This window comes from Alosa alosa, chromosome 2, assembly GCF_017589495.1.
Source record: "Alosa alosa isolate M-15738 ecotype Scorff River chromosome 2, AALO_Geno_1.1, whole genome shotgun sequence".
NCBI lineage: Eukaryota > Metazoa > Chordata > Actinopteri > Clupeiformes > Clupeidae > Alosa > Alosa alosa.
This window is the reverse complement of record NC_063190.1, coordinates 34,397,064-34,417,700: the sequence shown is the minus strand read 5'-3', so window position 1 is coordinate 34,417,700 and position 20,637 is coordinate 34,397,064. Positions and strand designations below refer to the sequence as shown.

Here is a 20,637-nt window from a genome sequence, read left to right as displayed (position 1 = left end):
CTACATTAGGCCCGGGGACTGCCCACACACACACACACACACAACATCGCTCCCTACAGCAGACTCAGGCACTGCTCTTAATCTGCGCCACCTCTATCCCAGAGCCAGTCCCTGTTTCCGGTGCTGTGCATGGTCCACACTGCTGGCATAGGTGTTGGGACAGGTGTAATCACACCTGACCCATGAAAGGGCCACCGTCCATACCAGCTGTTGTGTAGAATGTGCTGTATTAGTGTGTTATTAGTGATTACTGATGCGTCTGAAGTCTGCGATGAAATGGCTGGATGTACTGGACCTATGCCGGTGAAACAGCTGAATATACTGCACCTACGCCACACCCACGGAGATGGAATGTGCAGGCAGCCACATCTGACATCCATTAGTCTGTGCAAACAACCACAAGACTCCCCAGTTTGATGTGCTCAGAGGATGGGTGTTGTGCGCGCACACGCGAGAGAGAGAGAGAGAGAGAGAGAGAGATAGACAGACACACTCACACACACACACACACACACAGAGAGGCACAAACATACACACACACACACACAGAGAGACGCACAAACATACACACACACACACACAGAAAGAGAGAGACATACACACACAGAGAGAGAGAGAGAGATAGAAAGACACACTCACACAGACACACACACAGAGAGAGAGAGAGAGAAGCACACACACACACAGAGACACAGACACACAAACACAGAGAGAGAGACACACACACACACACATTCACTGTGACCTTCCATTCCATCTGAGTTTATGAGAGCATAACCTTGGAGTGGCTGAATGTCTGCCATATCTCGTATCATTGTCAATCATCGCATGGCGTGTCTCTGTCATCTCTGAGAGGCAGGAGGACATATGCCCTGGGTGTTATCTCGTCCCAGGATTAGAACAGGCTGGGGGGTGGGGCTGGGGTATGGGATTGTTTCCCATGCATTGTCATGTAAATGATTCTCACATGTCACTCCTCAGCAGAATTTCATCTTCTTCTCATGAGGTATAAGGAACAGCATGTTCTAGGACAGGGAGAGAGAGGGGGGGAGAGAGAGAGAGGGAGAGAGAGAGACTCATCTGGATTTTCTCCCAAATAAAGAGTGCCAATAAAACATAATAATAATAATAATAGAAGGTGTGTGTGTATGTGTGTGTGTGTGTGTGTGTGTGTGTGTGTGTGTTGGAGAGGGCATTTCAGAACAGAGCAGGACTGATATTAGAAGGCTGTTAAATCCTATGCATCTATTGACACACACACAGCATTTATGAATAAAGGAGCTGCTCAGTGAAGAATATGAACAACATCAACACTCCTCCTTCCTTGCTATCTCTCAGAAGTAGTACATTTCTGATGAGGACTATAGAAGGTGTTTTAATGGGATTGTCACTGCAGCTTAAGATAAAATTGCATTGAGTTTTAAGTGCACATAATTAGCATTGACAAATAAAGCTGCCGCAGCTCCAGAGAAGCAAATGAGGGACTGATGAAGGCAACACAACACATAACACACTTCTGCAAATCAAAAGGCATCACAGCGCACACACCTCCTCTTTGTCTTCTTGTTTTTTTCTTATTTTTTTTCTGAAAGAAGAACTTTCCCTGGCAGCGCATTGTGTCCTGCAGCCCTCAATGCCCTCCCAGTCTGTGTGTGTGTGTGTGTGTGCTCCCAGTCTCTTGAATGTCTTAGTCTGTTTTCCATGGTGAACAATGCATTTCTTTGATAACATTTATACAATCCAAAACAATTACAGACAGCGCATTGACTGACTGCTAGAAGTCCTGCTCTGCTCCAGACACAAACCCATTAGAAATCGAAGAGTTATTATTATTTATTTATTTATTTATTTATTTATTGCCGAGGGTTTACTGAAGACCAGGTCATTCATGGTCACAGAGGGCATCTTAACAGACATTGGACCATGTCCTGCTCAGGGTTTGCTCTGTTGTCTGTTTGTAAACAGAGGCTGTGTGTGGAGAGGCCCTCTAGTCCAGCCTCCTGCTGAGATGGAAGACCAGGGGGGCTAATGAATGTGTCTCTGCAAGCTGCACTAATTGGTGCAGCGTCCCATTTCAAATCAAATGATCTCATTTCCATCAGTTCATTCCAGTAGCTTTATCTAGCCATGCGGCACGTGGAGCTATTCACTATTTACTGGCAAAGTGGATTCAGGCCATCCAAACACACACAGAGATGACCCTCTCCTCCAAACAGGTTACAGACACACACACACACACACACACACACACACACACACAGATAACCCCCACCTCAACAGGTTACAGGCACACGCACACACACACACACACACACACACACACACACAGATGACCCCCTCCTCAACAGGTTACAGGCACACACACGCACACACACACGTGCACGCATGCACGACCAGACACACACACACACTCAATTTCAATTTATTGTGCTTATAGAGCGCCAAAAACATTACACATGTATCATGGCGCTTTACAAAGTGTAGACAATCAGAGAAAAAGAAGAAAAGAAAAGAAAAGAAAAGAAAAGAAGGTCAGGGGAACAGGGTAACAGGGTAGCAGGGGAACAGGGTAACAGGGGAACAGGGTAGCAGGGGAACAGGGTAGCAGGGTAACAGGGGAACAGGGTAGCAGGGGAACAGGGTAACAGGGGAACAGGGGAACAGGGGAACAGGGTAGCAGGGGAACAGGGTAACAGGGAAACAGGGTAACAGGGGAAAAACTCCCTAGAATTGGAGATACATATAGGAAAAAACCTCGAGCAGATCCACGACTCAAGGGTCTGACCCATCAGCCTAGGGTCAGTACAGGACAGTAAGGTCTGTGTGACAAATGCATATGATGGTCAAGGTGTAGAGAATAGGACATGGTTCCATCCATCATTTTTAGGCCAATACAGACTTACAAGTCATGACATGTTCACTTGTAAATAATATACTGTGCATTAGGCCAGAACCTCTGGAGTGCTTCTTGTTTCCTGTTCCTGTTTCCTGTGGTTTAAATGAACACACCACTTTGGACTGACACCAGATCAGCGCTCATACAGTTACTAACTCTGCCCACTCTTATGACGCTTGCCTTGACATTTTCACTTGAAATGTCCATTTCCTGTGACACCCAGCAGATGCAGCCAAATAGGTGCAGAGCCCCCCATCAGTGTCCATTAGTGCGGCGCCTCAAATGTAACACATGGAGGGGGTTTGACAGAGCACTTAAGGGTGAGGCTTTAAAGCGCAGTGCTGGGCTGTGAGGGGCTGTGATGGGGGTGGGAATGGGTTGGGTGTCAGCGTCATTACCGCAAGTCCACATCACTCTCTCCACGCCACTCTCCGTTCGGCGTCAGCCTTGGCGGGCGTCAGGCGTGCCGGAGTTCATCCTGACTCCTCTTACAACTCACGCTCCGAAGCTTTTAGAAGGTCACAGTCCTCACGGAAGAAGAAGAAGAACAACAAGAAGAAAACACACACCCCTCCCTCTCCCAGTCCCCACGTAGATGCTCTGTGCGGAAGAGAAACTGGCTTCGGCTCTGGGCCAGATCCGGTTCACATCTGGGCCAGCTCCGGGACAGATCCGGTTCAGCTCCGGGCCTCGTCTGGTGGTGTGGTTGAGAGTGGCCTGCCGTGCCAGAGTAGCTGCAGTGTCGATCTGCCAGGCGCTAAACGGGGGAGGGAGGGGGAGGGGGGGAAGGAGGGAAGTGGATGTTCATCACTTGATATTAATGAGAGACAAAGCAGGGCCCTTTGATCAGAGCAGGAAGGTCAAATGGAACAGCTGTTCCAGGGCGGTGATGGAGTACAGAGCTGGGGGGAGATCGCCGAGGGGCGGTGGGCTCCCGCCAGAGGAGAAGCTGCTCCGATGTATGCTGCCTGATACGGACGCTGTAGAGACGCCGGGGTGTGAGCGAACTCCTCCTCCTCCTCCCTCCTCCTCCTCATCCTCCACCTCATCCTCCTCCGCCTCCTCCTCATCCTCCTCCTCATCCTCCACCTCCTCATCCTCCGGAGTGGTTCCTGCCGTGCAGTAATACCCACTGATCCTCCAGCACTTTGAAATGCAGCCGTCCTTCAGATGCTTTGAAACCAAGCAATCCGGTTCAAGGGAGCGTGTGTGTGTGCTTCATTTTCAAAATGACTGAAGTACTCCTCACAAAAGGAATAAAACCTGGCCGTCAGAACCACTTTAAAAAATATATCACCCGCTCTGCCAATCCACTCGGCCTCCACAAACTGTGCATACATTCTTTTGTCCATAATTTATGGTGTCATTGATTTATGAAGCGATTGTTTGAGGTCACCTGTTTAAAAGTTAAAGCCTTTCCTTCAATTGTGTTAGTCACTGCACATAGCAGGTGACCTTATATCTGATCCGGTCTTGATCATTAGTATTGATAAGGGCCTGTTATGTCCGAGCTTATTGTCTGCAAAGAAACTATTTTAAAATATTATAAGATAGATAGTTTCATTTCAATAAATAAATTTGTTTAGTCAAATGAAAAGGATGAATATTTTAAAAGTGTTAAAAATCTTTTGCTGTAGGTAAAAGGTAAGGTAAGACGATGCTAAACGATTTCTAACACATACATTTTTTTGTTCAATAACATCCAGCAAACATCTCCTCATGATTTGCTAGCTCTCCATTCTCTGCGTACACTGTAGAAAAGCCCTGTCCGCGGGAATGGGAAACCATAAGAAAACCATAAGGAAACGCTGTGGACTTCACTGTAGAAAAGCCCTGTCTGTGGGAATGGGAAACGAGCAAAACAATAAGGAAACACAGTGGAGTTACTCAGGGAGTGTCGCAGGGAGGAGTGAGCTACCTCTCTGGTGTGTTTCATTTGGTCTTTGGTTCAAATATGTTGTCATTTGTTTTGGTCAAAAGCATCTGTTAAGAAACATCAACATTAACATAAGCATAAAGAAACGCCACTTCCTTCGGCATTGGTTAACATGCCTTTAACTGCACCTCTCCTTGCTGCTGTGGGCTCTATGTTAAATACTCTTGTCCGAGTTGCGTTGGCCAGGTGCCCCTCTCACCTCTTTAGCCCCGTCATCTGGGCAGCTGAAATGCCTGGCCGCTCACACAACATTGATTTTGCCTTACGGCCCGTGGAGCTGTAACAGCAGTTTACGCATCGCTGCAAATATCAAGCAATCACTGCAGTGAAAGGTCAACATTTTATAGGATGTTTAACATGTCAGCACGATTAGAGTGGCATTTTCCGGGCGGAGATATGGAGTGACTCCTGGGGAATGCCAAGTCCTCTGCCCCTCCGACAGTAGGCACCCAGTCCTGCGTCCCTCTGACTCATTCACCCCTGGGTATCGTAGCAACAGGTGGCATCTGGTCAACATCCTGTCTGGGCCGGTGCAGGTCATTATTTGTGTTTATCAGTCTTACGGTTCTTCAGAATGCTGCAGAAATTCCATTTCATTGACTGTTCCATTTAAATGTTCAAATTTCCAATTTTATTGATAATGACTGCTGAATATAAAAATAATGACCATTGCCATTGGCAACAAATTTTGTGCATCTTTTACATCATAACTGAAATTTTACTGTTTGCATGAAGAGCATTTTCTTTTCTCAAAATAATTAAAAAGATGTTTTAAAGAAGGGACTTTTATAATTTTGGCATTAAGTGGTTATGTTACCAAAACAAATGCAAATTCTAACCCGCTGTCAGGAGAAACAACATTGGATGCTTGCCAGCCATTCACCCTCCAATATCAATGCAAATCCATTGCTACAACATGTGTTGAATCTCTCTTCAGACAGATTCAACACATATTGTATGTATGCACTGCATATTTAAGAGAGCACACACTATATAGAATTAATTACCAAAACTCACCAATACATGCACACATACTGTGCATATGTAATAAGTGTGGTGATGGGTAGTTTGCTGGTCATTGGTCGGGCAGCCGTGGCCTACTGGTTAGCACTTCGGAGTAGGCACGGCTGAAGTGCCCTTGAGCAAGGCACCTAACCCCTCGCTGCTCCCCGAGTGCCGCTGTTGATGCAGGCAGCTCACTGCACCAGGATTAGTGTGTGCTTCACCTCACTGTGTGTGTGCTGTGTGTGTTTCACTAATTCATAGATTGGGATAAAAGCAGAGACCAAATTTCCCTCACGGGATCAAAAGAGTATATATACTTACACTTATACTTACTTATTCTTGAACAATTGTATTCGCTTTGCGTTAGGGGGTGATCTGCTACAGGAGCAGGATAACACCAGGGGACTCACCTACACCCGGGAAGACCTGGTGTAGGTGACCTGGCTACAGACCTGGTGCAGGGACCTGGCTACAACTCCGGCTGTCCACGCTAGGCAGGATGAAACCATCGGCGTCCCTCCTGCCAGAAATCCGACGGAGGAAGAGAGGTAGGAGAGGAGGTGTTCGCACCCGGCTGAGGAATCGACCCTTCAGACCTCCGCTACCATCCATCATCCTGGCTAATGTGCAGTCCCTCCGGAGCAAGGCTGATATACTCCATGCCAAATGCAGGGTGCAGAGGTTCTACAAAGAAGCCGGTATCCTGGCACTAACGGAGACCTGGCTGAACGACACCGTTCCTGACAATGAGGTACAGCTTGACAACTTCAACATCTTCAAGGCGGACCGGACTGGGAATTCGGGCAAGGAGCAGGGTGGGGGGGTCTGCATGTACGTTGGTGCAACAGATGGTGCAACAACATCAAAGTTCATGGCCAGGTATGCACACCGAACCTGGAGATGCTGACACTGTCCATGCGCCCCTTCCACCTCCCAAGGGAATTCCCCACCATAGTGGTCAGCTGTGTTTACATCCCCCCAGTGCGAACGTCACAGCAGCAGCTGAGCTAGTTGTTAGCACCATTATCAGCATGCAGGCGAAGTACCCCGATGCTCCGGTGTTCATTATGGGCGACTTTAACAGCTGCAGGCTTGACAGTTCACTACCCTCCTTCCAACAATACGAAGGAGGAAGGAGGAAGAACACACTGGACCTGTGTTATGGGAACATTAACAACGCGTACACCTCCCGTGCTCACCCGCCACTCGGTTCTGCAGACCACAACGTCATCACCCTACTTCCGCTCTAGAGACAGGCTCTGAAACGAGAGAAGCCTGAGACCCACAGCGCCAAACAGTGGTCGGAGGACGCCACGGCAGAGCTGCAAGGCTGCTTTGCATGCACAGACTGGTGTGTCTTTGAGGGGAATCTGGAGGAAAGGGTCCCTGTCATCACGGATTACATACAATTCTGTGTTGACACAATCATACCAACAAAGACCATCAGGACATTTCCGAACTCTAAACCCTGGATCACTAAACACATCAAACTCAGAATGAGGGAGAAGCGGGAGGCCTTTAAGAGGCAGGACTGCACTACACTCAAACACATAAACCGGCAAATAAAAAATGACATTTTCAAGGCTAAACTCAAATACAAAGACAGACTAGAGCATGAATTCAGCACCATGAACACAAAACAAGCCTTTCAAAAAATAAGAACACTCACAGGACTGAACAGTAAACACAAACTAGTGGATAAATCAGACCCCAGCTCTTTTGCCATAAAATTAAATAACTTTTACTCCAGATTTGACACAGTGGACCACTCAGACACCTGCAGGACTCTACTGGAGGCCATTCCCACCCTGGAACCAGACCCCCAGGTCCCATTTACAACTGAGGACGTGCGTCAGCAGCTGAGGAGATGCAAGCCTGGGAAAGCTCCGGGTCCAGACGGCATCCTTGCCCGGGTGCTAAGGGACTGTGCAGCTGAGCTCTCCCCCACCATCTATTCACTGTTTGCCGAGTCATACAAAACCGCTACTGTACCAGTGCTGTGGAAAACATCTACTATCATACCAATACCCAAGAAATCCCGCCCCTCCGAACTTAACCACTACCGGCCAGTTGCACTCACCTCAATAATCATGAAATGCCTGGAAAAACTGATCCTCAGAACCCTCCTCCCAGCTGTCAGCCCACAGCTGGACAGCCACCAGTTTGCCTACAAGGCCAGGAGAGGGACGGAGGATGCTGTGGCATGTCTCCTCCACTCCCTCCTCCAACATCTTGAAACACCTACAAACTTCGCCAGATTACTCTTCATTGACTTCAGTTCTGCCTTCAACACCATCCAACGCCACCTGATGATCAACAAACTCCACCACCTGCACGTCCCCCCGACCCTCATCCACTGGACCCACAACTTCCTCAGTGACAGACCACAAGCCGTCAAGATAAGTGCAGTCACATCACCACTCACCACAATTAACACCGGCGCCCCGCAGGGGTGTGTCCTAAGCCCCTTCCTCTTCACCCTCTACACCAATGACTGTGTCAGTCCCACACCCATCACCACATACTTCAAATACTCTGATGACACTGCTGTACTTGCACTTCTCAATGACAATAACTCCATATCTGCATACCAAGACTCCATTTCCCACTCACCAAGAACAGAGCACGGACCATCGCTCATGACCCCACCCACCCCCTCAATCCCTTCTTCATTCTGCTTCCATCAAAACGCAGATATAGGGCTATGGGGTGGAAGCGTGTGCACGGGAAAAGCTTTGTGCCCTCTGCAATAGCAGCACTTAACAACAGATCACAGCGGTGATGGATCACTGTGCCGCCCTCATTCCTCTGTAATGTCAACTGGTGATGGTTTTCCTGTTTGTATCGGTGTAATGTGATGTATATGTGCTGTGTGATATATGTGGGTGGGGTATGTGTGGCGGGGTGGTGGGTGGTGGGTGAAGAACTGTGACTGTGTGTATCTATGTATTTCATGTCTGTGAGGCTTGTATGGTACGTGAAAACAAATTTCCTATGTAAGGACAAATAAACTAACTAACTAGGCTATATTAACTAACTAACTGATCTGTTCGTCTTAGCGGTGTGTCAAGAATGGCCAGAGGACGATACATTATCCCTTAGCTAACACATTCAGACTGAGATCCAGAGAGCAGAGGGACTGTGTGTGTGTGTGTGAGTGAGTGTGTGTCTGTGTGTGTGCTTGTGTGTGTGTGTGTGTGTGTGGCACCCTGTGTGAGTGTGTGTGTGTGTATGTGTGTGCAGAGGGACTGTGTGTGTGTGTGTGAGTGAGTGTGTGTCTGTGTGTGTGCTTGTGTGTGTGTGTGTGTGTGTGAGACCCTGTGTGTGTGAGTGTGTGTGTGTGTGTGTGTGTGTGTGTGTATGTGTGTAGGTGATGAGGTTGCAGTATACTGTAATCCAGCTCTTTTGTCTCTGCAGCCCTGTGAGGCTGAGTAAGGCCAGATGTGTCTCCTCCCTCAGCTCCTGATGCTGTTTAATAAGACTGTGTGTGTGTGTATGTGTGTCTCTCTCTCTCTCTCTCTCATGCGTGTGTGTGTGTGTTTGTGTGTGTGTGTGTGTGTGTGTGTGTGTGTGTGTGTGTGTGTCCGCGCGTGTGTACCTGATGCTGTTTAATTAGCCTGCTTTCTGCTGACTGCAGCATTGAGGCCATACACAGCAGCTGGTTGCTGTCCAGGGTACTGACACTCTACAGCACTCCGCCCAAGTCTAGTCAGGTCACATTTGGCTCCCAAGCATCACGCAGAACCAAGGCCAATGCAGCCTGACAACGCTCACTGTACCTATTACACACTATAATATATGTACAGAGCAGCTAATGCAATACAGTTGGGAAAAGCTAAACAGAGCTCCTCCAGTTCGGCTCTCAAACGAGACGATGACAACGCCCAGGTGCTGGTCCAACCCCCCAGGGAGCCCAAACACTGACATACCATAACACGTACCTGCGGCATGAGGTCAACTGAGTAAAGGCATCTTTTACAGTATAAATTGCATGCTGAAGCAGTGGAATTGTGTTGGGCTATTGTGTGTCTCTGTCCATGGTGCTGAAGTTATACAGCAGGGGACATCGGGAGCTTATTTACTTAACACACAAACACAAGCAGCTCCTGAGAGGGCTTTCCACTGGCTCCAGCCTAATAGGGCTATCCACTGGCCTCAGCCTGAGAGGGCTATCCACTGGCTCCAGCCTAAGAGAGGGCTATCCACTGGCTCCAGCTCATGAAGGCTCAAGCCAGTGACCAACCAATCACACCACTCCTTCTGTTGGCTCAACGCGAGGTCAACTGCTGGCGGCGTAAAGCGTAAAGTTCTGGGTTTAGAAGATAGATAGATAGATAGATAGATAGATGGATGGATAGATATAGTGGAATTGTGTTGGGCTATTGTGTGTCTCTGTCCATGGTGCTGAGGTTATACAGCAGGGGAGTTCGGGTGGTGTAATGTGCCACTGAGGCATACTGTATGTGCGCAGTTCTAGGTCCAGTGCCATGAAAGGCAGGTCCACACCTAAAGGCCAATGCATTTTTCTTTGAAATTCAAATGGAAAACAGAACAAGCGGCTTCGACTGAGCCAATCATTATTTTTGTCAATCAACAAGTTGCTTCAAGGTCACAACGAAAGGGCTTGGGGCGTAGTACAGCGGCATGGTCTGCCCCCCCACACTCTGTACACAGCTTCAATGCTTATAAGGGCATGATCTCCCACACTGTACACTGGGGCAGTCGTGGCCTACTGGTTAGGGCTCCCGGCTTGGAACCGAAAGGTTGCTGGTTCGATCCCCGACCAGTGGGAACGGCTGAAGTGCTCTTGAGTAAGGCACCTAACCCCTCACTGCTCCCCGAGTGCTGCAGTAGCAAGGCAGCTCACTGCTCCAGGTTAGTGTGTGCTTCACCTCACTGTGTGTTCACTAATTAATGGATGGGATAAATGCAGAGAGACCAAATTCCTTGTAGAGGCAAGTATACCTGGCCTAGAAACCTGATTTACATTTTTACATTTTTTACATTTACGCAGCTTCAATGGTTATAAGGACCAAGGTTTGAGTCTGAGACCTGAGGGTCATTTCCAACAACAGACACATTGGCTCCCTACTGTCCTCTCAGTGAAATGCTTGAAAAAGCCCAGAAATCAACTTTATAACAGGAGAATAGTGTGATTTGACTGGATGTTAAGCTAAAACGTAGTGGCTAAGGAGCTGGGCTAGCATAAACTAGCCACACTAGCATACAGTAGCCACACTAGGATACAACATACACTAGCCACACTAGCATACACTAGCATACAGTAGCCATACTGGCATACACTAGCATACAGTAGCCATACTAGCATACAGTTGCCACACTAGCATACACTAGCCACACTAGCACACACTAGCCACACTAGCATACAACATACACTAGCCACACTAGCATACAACATACACTACCCACACTAGCATACACTAGCCACACTAGCATACACTAGCATACAGTAGCCACACTAGCATACACTAGCCAGAAAAGTTGTGGGTTCAATTCCAGGCTGCCACCGCGGTGCCCTTGACCACGGCCCTTAACCCTGAGTTGCTCTGGGGAGACTGGTCTTTATAAGAATTTGTGTGTAAGCCAGTTAGTAATAAACAGCCTTTAATCAGAATCATGGACTGTGCCTTTTATGCAGATGTGGATGTCACCTCAGCTGTGAGCACATGCAGACAATGCATGCCAGCGGCAGAGGAATTAATCTCCATGGAGCCCGTTATTAAACGAGGCTTTGTAAAACCTCTGCAGACGCTCTGTAATTGGTCGATCAGTCGGAGCTTATTTACTTAACAAACAAACACAAGCAGCTCCTGAGAGCGCTATCCACTGGCTCCAGCCTGAGAGGGCTATCCACTGGCTCCAGCTCATGAAGGCTCAAGCCAGTGACCAACCAATCACACCACTCCTTCTGTCGGCTCAACGAGAGGTCAACTGCTGACGGCGTAAAGCGTAAAGTTCTGGGTTTAGAAGATAGATAGAGATAGATAGATAGATAGATAGATAGATAGATACTTTATTGATCCCCAAAGGGAAATTCAGGTAGATTAATATATGGTCCTCGGGTAGAGGACGTATAAGATATTAAACTGATAAGAACAGATACTACACTTGATCTTAGCCAAAAGGCCAAGAAAAGCGATACATGTGAGGGACTCATCGTGGCAGGAGCGAGTCGGACAATATGGAGAGTAGACTATGATGTGTGTGTGTGTGTGTGTGTCGGAGAATATGGAGAGTAGACTATGATGTGTGTGTGTGTGTGTGTGTGTGTGAGAGTGTGTGTGCACTGATTTATGAGGAGATGGACGACATTTCTTTGACATGAGGAACCTACACACACACACACACACATATGCATGCACACACACACACTGACCTCTTCCTTGTTTCTCCTCATACCTCCTGATCTCTGGTCTCTGGCATGGCTGAGTAATTGGCTGTTTTGGGGAGAGATGTTGCAGGACAGAGGAGAGTGGAACCATGTTTAGACTTTCATCACTCACATACACTTCATCTCACAGAATCATTTTATTCATACACACACACACACACACACACATTTCACTCTCACACACTTGTGTGATAATGACCAAGCTGAGCCCGGCACTGTCTGCATTCTCTCTCCTCTCAAGGGCTTTCCAGCATGTGCATCCCATATGTCCTAGACAGAGTGAAAGAGAGAGATGGAGGGAGAGAGAGAGAAAGAGAGATAGAGTAATGGAGAGAGAGAATGCGGGATGGAACAAGAGAGATGGAGAGAAAGACAGATAGAGGGGTGGAGAGAGCTGGCAGATTTGTCATCTTAATTGACTAGTGCTGGAGCAGTTTAACAGCGCTGTCCATTAAAAATATAATCACCTGATTAAATAAAATAATGAGCTGCATTGTGCGCAGCATTAGCAGACATAAGCTACAGCGCTCCTCCGATAATAAACCTGCGCAGCATTAGCAGACATGGGCTACAGCGCTCCTCCGATAATAAACCTGCGCTGGCCAAGGCTGAGCTGCATGTGCAACAAAAAGAGCCTTCCCACCATCCCACAGCACCTGCCCTCCCCGAGACCAGCATCTATAAAGGGCACAGTCTGAACTGAACCACCGCCAGCTGAATGGCTTCTACAGGCAGCTCTCAGAGACATTTCCTCACTCACACAGCTGAATGGCTTCTACAGGCAGCTCTCAGAGAAATTTCCTCACTCACACAGCTGAATGGCTTCTGCAGGCAGCTCTCAGAGAAATTTCCTCACTCACACAACTGAATGGCTTCTGCAGGCAGCTCTCAGAGAAATTTCCTCACTCACACAACTGAATGGCTTCTAGATGCAGCTCTTGGAAATGTTTCCCCGGTAACATTACAAATTTAACCATTTATTTATCCTATCATAGGCCCTTACCTGACTAATACATCAAACCTATGGTGTGTCTCATTATAGTTCAAGAAAGAGAAGGAGCCTTTGGTTTACTTTAGTTATGTGTAGATGAATAATCTGAAAATGAATAACTCCAAATAGAAATGCAGATCATTTTGTTTGCACCAAAGTTGATAGCTTTTCAATGTCATATCAGCATGAAATAGAGTTATTTAATGTGATTTCAATATGTAATTTCATGCTTGACATGAGTGAGTATTGAACTTGCATTGGAAATTGCAGATGTTTTTATGTAAAAAAGATGTAAGTTATATGATCACTCATATAAACTTGAATACGCTCCATAAACTCACCCTCCATAAAATTAACTTTATATTAGTCTGTTCTCTTCCCCAAGTATCTGCAGGACACAGGCCTACAGTGTGGGTAAAGTCTTTCAAGTTTCTGTTGAGTGCAGGGGAGTACATTAGGGCTGTATGACACACAAATAAACTGTTATAGGCACATCAATAGACAGCACTGTCATGTGGATGGTATAGGCACATCATCAGACAACACTGTCATGTGGATGTTATAGGCACATCATTAGACAACACTGTCATGTGGATGGTATAGGCACATCATTAGAAACACTGTCATGTGGATGCTATAGGCACATCATTAGACAACACTCTCATGTGGATGGTATAGGCACATCATTAGATAACACTCTCATGTGGATGTTATAAGCACATCATTACACAACACCGTCATGTGGATGTTATAGGCACATCATTACACAACACCGTCATGTGGATGGTATAGGCACATCATTAGACAACACTGTCATGTGGATGGTATAGGCACATCATTAGACAACACTCTCATGTGGATGTTAGAGGCACATTACTTGTGTTGTTAGTGCATTACTTGTGTTATTTGTGTAATAAGCACATTGATTGTGTTATAAGCACTTTGCTTGTGTTGTAAGCCGATTATTTGTGTTATAAGCACATTCCTTGTGTTACAATCACATTATAAGCATGTTATAAGCTCATCAATGCTGTTGGTACCAGTGGAGTGTGGATTTGCCCTGACAAACAGACCCCGGCTTCCTGCATGGGCTCCTCTTCAATTTCTCCTCTTCTCCTCTTCAATTTCTGATGTTTGGATTGCCATTGAAACCACTGGAATGGTCCGTGGAAGATGTGTGCAACGTGTTCTAAGTTCTAATTAATGTCACATGATTGTAATTGGATCTCCTCTGTCTGTTTTACTGGGAGCCTTCATGTTTTCCTCTAGCAGCAGGCTGATGGGGGATCCTTCTCTTGCCAGGTATATTGATGATATGACAAAGCATCAATTCATTATGGACTTCTTAATCTAATCATGACTGTTGTCTATTTGTGTTGGCATCTTATTATTATTTGTAGTAGAAAAAACAGCAACAAAATGTATATGTTGAAAAATTAGCTGTGCTTTCAGATTTGCATCAATCTATTAAACCTGAAGCTACGATATAATGTTGAGCAGAGCAACACAACACATGCATATTGTTAGTATCATTTCCGATAAATTTGTTTACATTTTTATTGCCCTATAAAAACATTCATGCCTAAGGCCCTCGAATGTGCCTTCTTATTTTTACTTTTTATATTGTTTACTTGAATGTTATGTTTGTCTGTGGACCTAATTGGTAAAATATGTCTTGTCTCCACCGTGGTATAGTAGGAAACGCAATTTCGATCTCTTTGTATGTCTTGACATGTGAAGAAATTGACAATAAAGCAGACTTTGACTTTGAATGACTGAAGAGGATCACAACATATTGTAGAATTATGGAGTTATTGCGGCAGGCAGGAAACACTTTTTGTTTGGACACTTAAGGCAACAGGAAGAGGAGATTTTTATGATCTGCTGCTGGTGAAGACAAAACCAGCGGAGAGCATGCTATCCCTCGTTGACCTTAGAACACACAGTCTCTTCATAACTGCTGTGAACAAAGACTGAACTTATTAAGTTCAGTCTTAGTTTACGGCAGTTATGACCAAACGGCGTTCTCTCTTATAAAGCTGTTACCTCTAGCTCACCAACAGGTGATGTGGCATGTTTCTCCCTCAGAGAACCGATATTCATATGAGGTCACACTTTTACACAGGCGAACAATTAATGTATCAATCACATTTTTCTGCTAGTAATAGTTGGCTTTATATCTTCAGTGGAAGTTAAAGTTTACCAAGCTGAAATAACCTTGAATCGTGCAAACAAGGTGTGCTCTCAAAGCAAATTGGAAGATGGATTTTTGAGCAAAAACAAAACATTCTACAAGTAAGTGCATTGAAGTCTTTGTGTGAAGACTACATGAAAAGACCAGACTGTTTGTCTGGCGTAGCTGACAGCATGAAAAGGCGTTTGCCAATGCAGACGCGTCGTGATGAATAAGTTAGGTAAGTGAGTTGGCCTTGGCTCATCCACAGATGGTGACCCCTTTCCACGACGACAAACAGAGCAGTGGCTGGGGTAGCGCCATCCGTCACACACACCCCACTGAGGAAAAAACACACATGGCTACGTCATGTGCCCATTTCCCAGAATGCCACGCGTTCTGCTCTCAGATCTGCATTGGCTGTACTTTGTCTCGGGTGTGCCGCGGCGAGATGACAGCCAAACACATGAAAGGGAAAATGATGTAGAAGAGCATATCACACAAGCTATTTCCTGCCTGCGGCCGTATTGGCTTTTGTGGGAGAGGGGAAAGATGTGCGGAGCAGCCCTAGGCAGCCAGGCAGGTAATTGCAGAGAAACTAATTAGCTAACTACTCAAGGACAGACAGCTCGGGATGCAAAGCAGAAAGGAAGATGAGGAGGAGGAGGTGCGTGTCACCAAAAGTAATTAGATGGAAAATGCCATGTTGTGTAAACAAGAGAGAGAAATAGAGAGAGAGAGAGAGAGAGAGAGAGAGAGAGAGAGAGAGAGGAGTGGGCAGAGAAGGGAAGAGTGGGGGAGGGGTAAACAGAGAGAGAGGGGTGTGTAGGAGTGTGTGTGTCTGTGGGGGTGTTGGGTTCTTGGCCCCAGCAAGGTTGGAGGTTAAAGCATTAATAAGTGTGGGTGTGTGGGCTCTGGAGGGTGTGTGTGTGTGTGTGTGGGGGGGTTGTTGTTTTGAGTGTGTATGTGTGTTGGAGGGGGGAGGGAGTTGTGCTGAGTGTGTGTGTGTGTGTGGAGGGGTTGTTGTTCTGAGTGTGTGTGTGTGTAGGTGGGGGGTGTTGTGCTGCCTGCCTCCCTCTCTCTCATCCCTTTCAAGAGATTTGCTGTAGCTGCCCCCAATTACTCTCCACGATCACACGGCTGGACCAAACACTGGGACTTCAGACAGCGCGCACAGATCTGGGGGAAGCAGACTGCACACGTTCAGAAGAGGACTGCAGATGCCCAGGCCTCACAGAGCTGGGGGAATAGTCCACACGTTCAGAGAGACGAGGCCTAAGGAAGGAAATCATTCAATGTCCTATGACATTATTATGTCCACACACAGGACATAATAATGTCATAGGACATTAAAACTGTGTATTGTGTTCAGGTAATTCAAAAACTTACCTGAAATAGCAGTAAAATGTGAAGAAACTGTTTTGACATCATGTTGCCTATACCACAGCACTATATCCACTATATCCACCACTATATCCACTATATCCACCATTATATCCACTATATCCACTATATCCACTATATCCAGATATCCACCACTATATCCACTATATCCACCACTATATCCACCACTATATCCACTATATCCACTTGAGTTGTCATGCAAACCAGCGCCAGGCGCTTTCTTGTAATACCACTTTGTACCATGCAGCACTGTATAGTGCAATGCAATACAATGGAGGGGCACCACCATGAATGTAACAGCATGTTCAACACAACTCTGATGCTTCAGTATTCTACACACATCACCTTCAAAGGAGCTATGGAGGATTTCTTAAGATTGGAGCTGTCTTGAACACAGCCACACAACACCTTTAACCATATAAAAAAATGACAAAAAAACTTGTTCAAATGACGAGTTCCCAGTTTCTCCGATAGGCCTTCAGTCCTCTTCTCTGACACTATACTACTATTTACTGAAGTAACATGAATGGGGTAAACTGCTAAATGGAAATAGGAGGGAAATGAGGTTCAAATATGAGAAAGAAGACCTGAGAGGCAGGCTCTCTGGGGGATGGGGGAGATTTGATTCTCTCTGTCTGCTTTTGTGGAAGTCCAAATTAATTGACTTCCTCTGAGTGGATCAGAGCCATTTTGCAAGTCTAAATACCGCATTAATTAAAAAATATGTCATAATGTTTTAATCCTCTGAGAAACTCACATGCTCAAAGGAGAGCACATTATGAAACAGAAATGCTCTGGATTAAGCTGAATTCCTCTAAAGAACTTGAGGGAATGAGAGAATCGGTCCACGAAATGTCTTTCAATCATCTTTCTCTAGCTCTCTCTCTCTCTCTCTCTCTCTCTCTCTTTTCAATCATCTTTCTCTAGCTCTATCTCTTTCAGCCTGCATCTCTCTCTCTCTTTCCGTCTGAGTCATACTCTGTCAATCTCTGTCTCACAACAGTTATCTCTGTTGCCCTCAGCCTCTTTCTTTCTATCTCTCACTCTCTCTTTCTGTCTGTCTCATATCTCCCTCTATCTCTCTTTCTCTCTCATATCTCCTCTATCTCTCATTCTCTTTCTGTCTCTCTTATATCTCCCTCTATCTCTCACTCTCTCTTTCTGTCTGTCTCATATCTCCCTCTATCTCTCACTCTCTCTCTGTCAATGTCTCTCTCAGTCCCTCTGCCTCTGTATCTGTTTCTCAAACTGCATTCTGTGTGTGTGTGTGTGTGTGTGTGTGTGAATGTGTGAGTGAGTGTCTGTGGGGGGGCATCTCAATCTCTGTCTCTCTATTTCCTTTTCTAGTACCCTCCCTCTCCCCTCTCTCTCTCCCTCCCATCTACCTCTCTCTCTCTCTCTCACTGTCAGTTCCCGCAGTGTTGCTGTCTGAGCTGAGTTGACTCTGGTGTCCTGGTGACGTGTCCCACCCACCGGGTGGTCTTGTCTCAGCAAACCCACTCATGTCAGCTCCCTTGTCACTCGTGCAGCAGACTCTACCATGGAGGCAGACTGATCGTCCCACTCCTGCCCCTTGTGGCCAGGAGCTGGAGAGTGATGTCCAGACTCTAAATGGGGCTTTTTGACATGTGACGCTGTAGGTGCCCCCTAACAAGGTCTCTGTTAAGTATTCTGTATGTAAACATGTTTGTTTCAAGATGCCATGCCATTCAGATCGTTCAGATAAGGGTGTCCACACCAGGAATGATAACTACATATAGACATCACATTCATCAGCATCAGAGAGAGACTTTCCTTATTGTTTGTCATATATTAAGTATATTGTTATAGTTACCGTTATCTTCATAGTTATCAGTCCTGGTGAAGACAATCCTATGGAGCAGAGACTGTTTCTTTTCAAATGGAAGATGGTCATACATCAACATGAATAAATCAATCAGTAAACTATCTACAGCCATACACAGAGTGGAGATGTATTGAACGTGTCAAAAAATAAATAAAATGCAGTATGTATACTTCCAGTCAAATGAAATTTTCACCAGACATTTGAATTAACTCAGATTATCCACCCATATATAAAGAATCCAAACATTAAAGTCCGTAAGTAAAGGTATGTGTGATAAAGAGGAATGGCACAGGAAAAGAGTGCTGAACGTGCTAACTGAAATTTTAAATACTTTGTGGAAAAGCCTTTATTTGTAATGACAGCTTCAAGACATTTCATGTATGACGAAACTAATCAGTCACAGTATTCAGGTGTGATTTTGGCCCATTCTTCTAAACAGAGTCTTTAAATCTTGAAGATTCCAGGGGTCCCTTCTGTGAATCCTGATCTTTAGTTAACTTCCAGAACTGTTCAATACTTATTTCCCCTACTGTATATGGCCAAGGGTTGTCAACTAGCCATGCATGATTATCGAGAGGATTTTTGCAAATATCAAAGAAAAGCATGAGTTCATGTTTGATTGCTTATCCATATGCTGTCTATTGTGAGCCTTACTGAATACACTACATGTATCCCTGACAGAAAAGACACTGTATCTCAGTGGTCCCCAAACTTTTTCTTCCGAGGGCCAGCTCACTATGCCTGGCTCTAAGAGAGGGCCAGAGATTCGGAGTATATTAGTAAACATAAATAGCTTAGCGCTGTGAACAACAGCAGTCTACCTTAGTTGAATATTCCATTACATTTAATCATAGGCTACTGCAATTTAATACCATTATTAGCTGTGTTTATGTTGCCATCATGCCATATCAGTGTAAAATGTAGCTCAAATGAAATGATACTAATAAAAAGACTTTAACATTCCCAAAAGTATTAGCAGGGAGTCCCAAAAGTGTATTTTATCCAAAATGTGTGAACTCTGAACTCTGTGTATTTGCATACACAGCTCAAGTTGTGAACAAGCAATATCCTACAAATAATTTGAAGTTCTCAAACTATGAGAGTTTTATGAAGTGCAGGCAAAAACATCTGAAATGACCACTTTCACTCACCTGATGAGAACTTGTGAATTTATGAACATTTGAACAAATTAGAAATTATTATCCCAGAAAGTCCCAGAAATATGACTTGACTTAGTTAGTTATTAAAAATTAATTGATACACTTCTAGAATACTTTGAGCACTAATGCAGTTTGTTTTGTTGTTGCATTGTTATGCAGATAGGCCTACGTTTCATTCCGTTTTCGATGGCAAACGCAAAACAGTGCCAAAACAACCACCAGTGGACAAAAAGAGTATTACATGTGTACTGTTAAGACTCGCCATAGAGAATGAATGGGGGAAATTACGGAGGTTATAGTTTGACGATGTCGTACTCCCGTGCGGGCCGGATCCTATATACCACGGACATGTTTTGGGGGGCCACCCAAAATGAGGTGGCGGGCCGTAGTTTGGGGACCACTGCTGTATCTCAATGGGACCTTCCTGGTAAAATAAAGGTTACAGTAAATACATAAATAAACATATCTGTAGAAGTGCCTTGACCTACATGAACACTGTAGATTTTGAGAACTTCTCAGAGCTCTTGGTATCAACCTTGGTCAGCTGCCAGGTGCAAATCCCTCCCTGGAACCTGCTGCAAGGTCTGGACAGCAAGAGGTCAATGTATGTGTTTCAGCTCATTATTTTATAACACATATTCGAGTCTGACGTAACCATATTCTCAGTCTGTTGAGTCCATATGCACCAGCAGGCTGTGTCTGATACTCTGCTGAGTGAATTACAGCAGAAAACTGTATTCACTGTCAGCACTAAGAGCAGAATGGCCTGGAGAATGTTCTATCGCCATGACAGCAGCATAATGAGGGCTATAGC

At 45.6% G+C, this 20,637-nt stretch overlaps 1 pseudogene; it reads right to left on the bottom strand.

Annotated features, from left to right (window-relative positions):
• Positions 1-11,883: 11,883 nt before the first annotated feature.
• Positions 11,884-11,998, bottom strand: LOC125291450 (annotated as a pseudogene).
• Between the last annotated feature and the right edge of the window lie 8,639 nt (positions 11,999-20,637).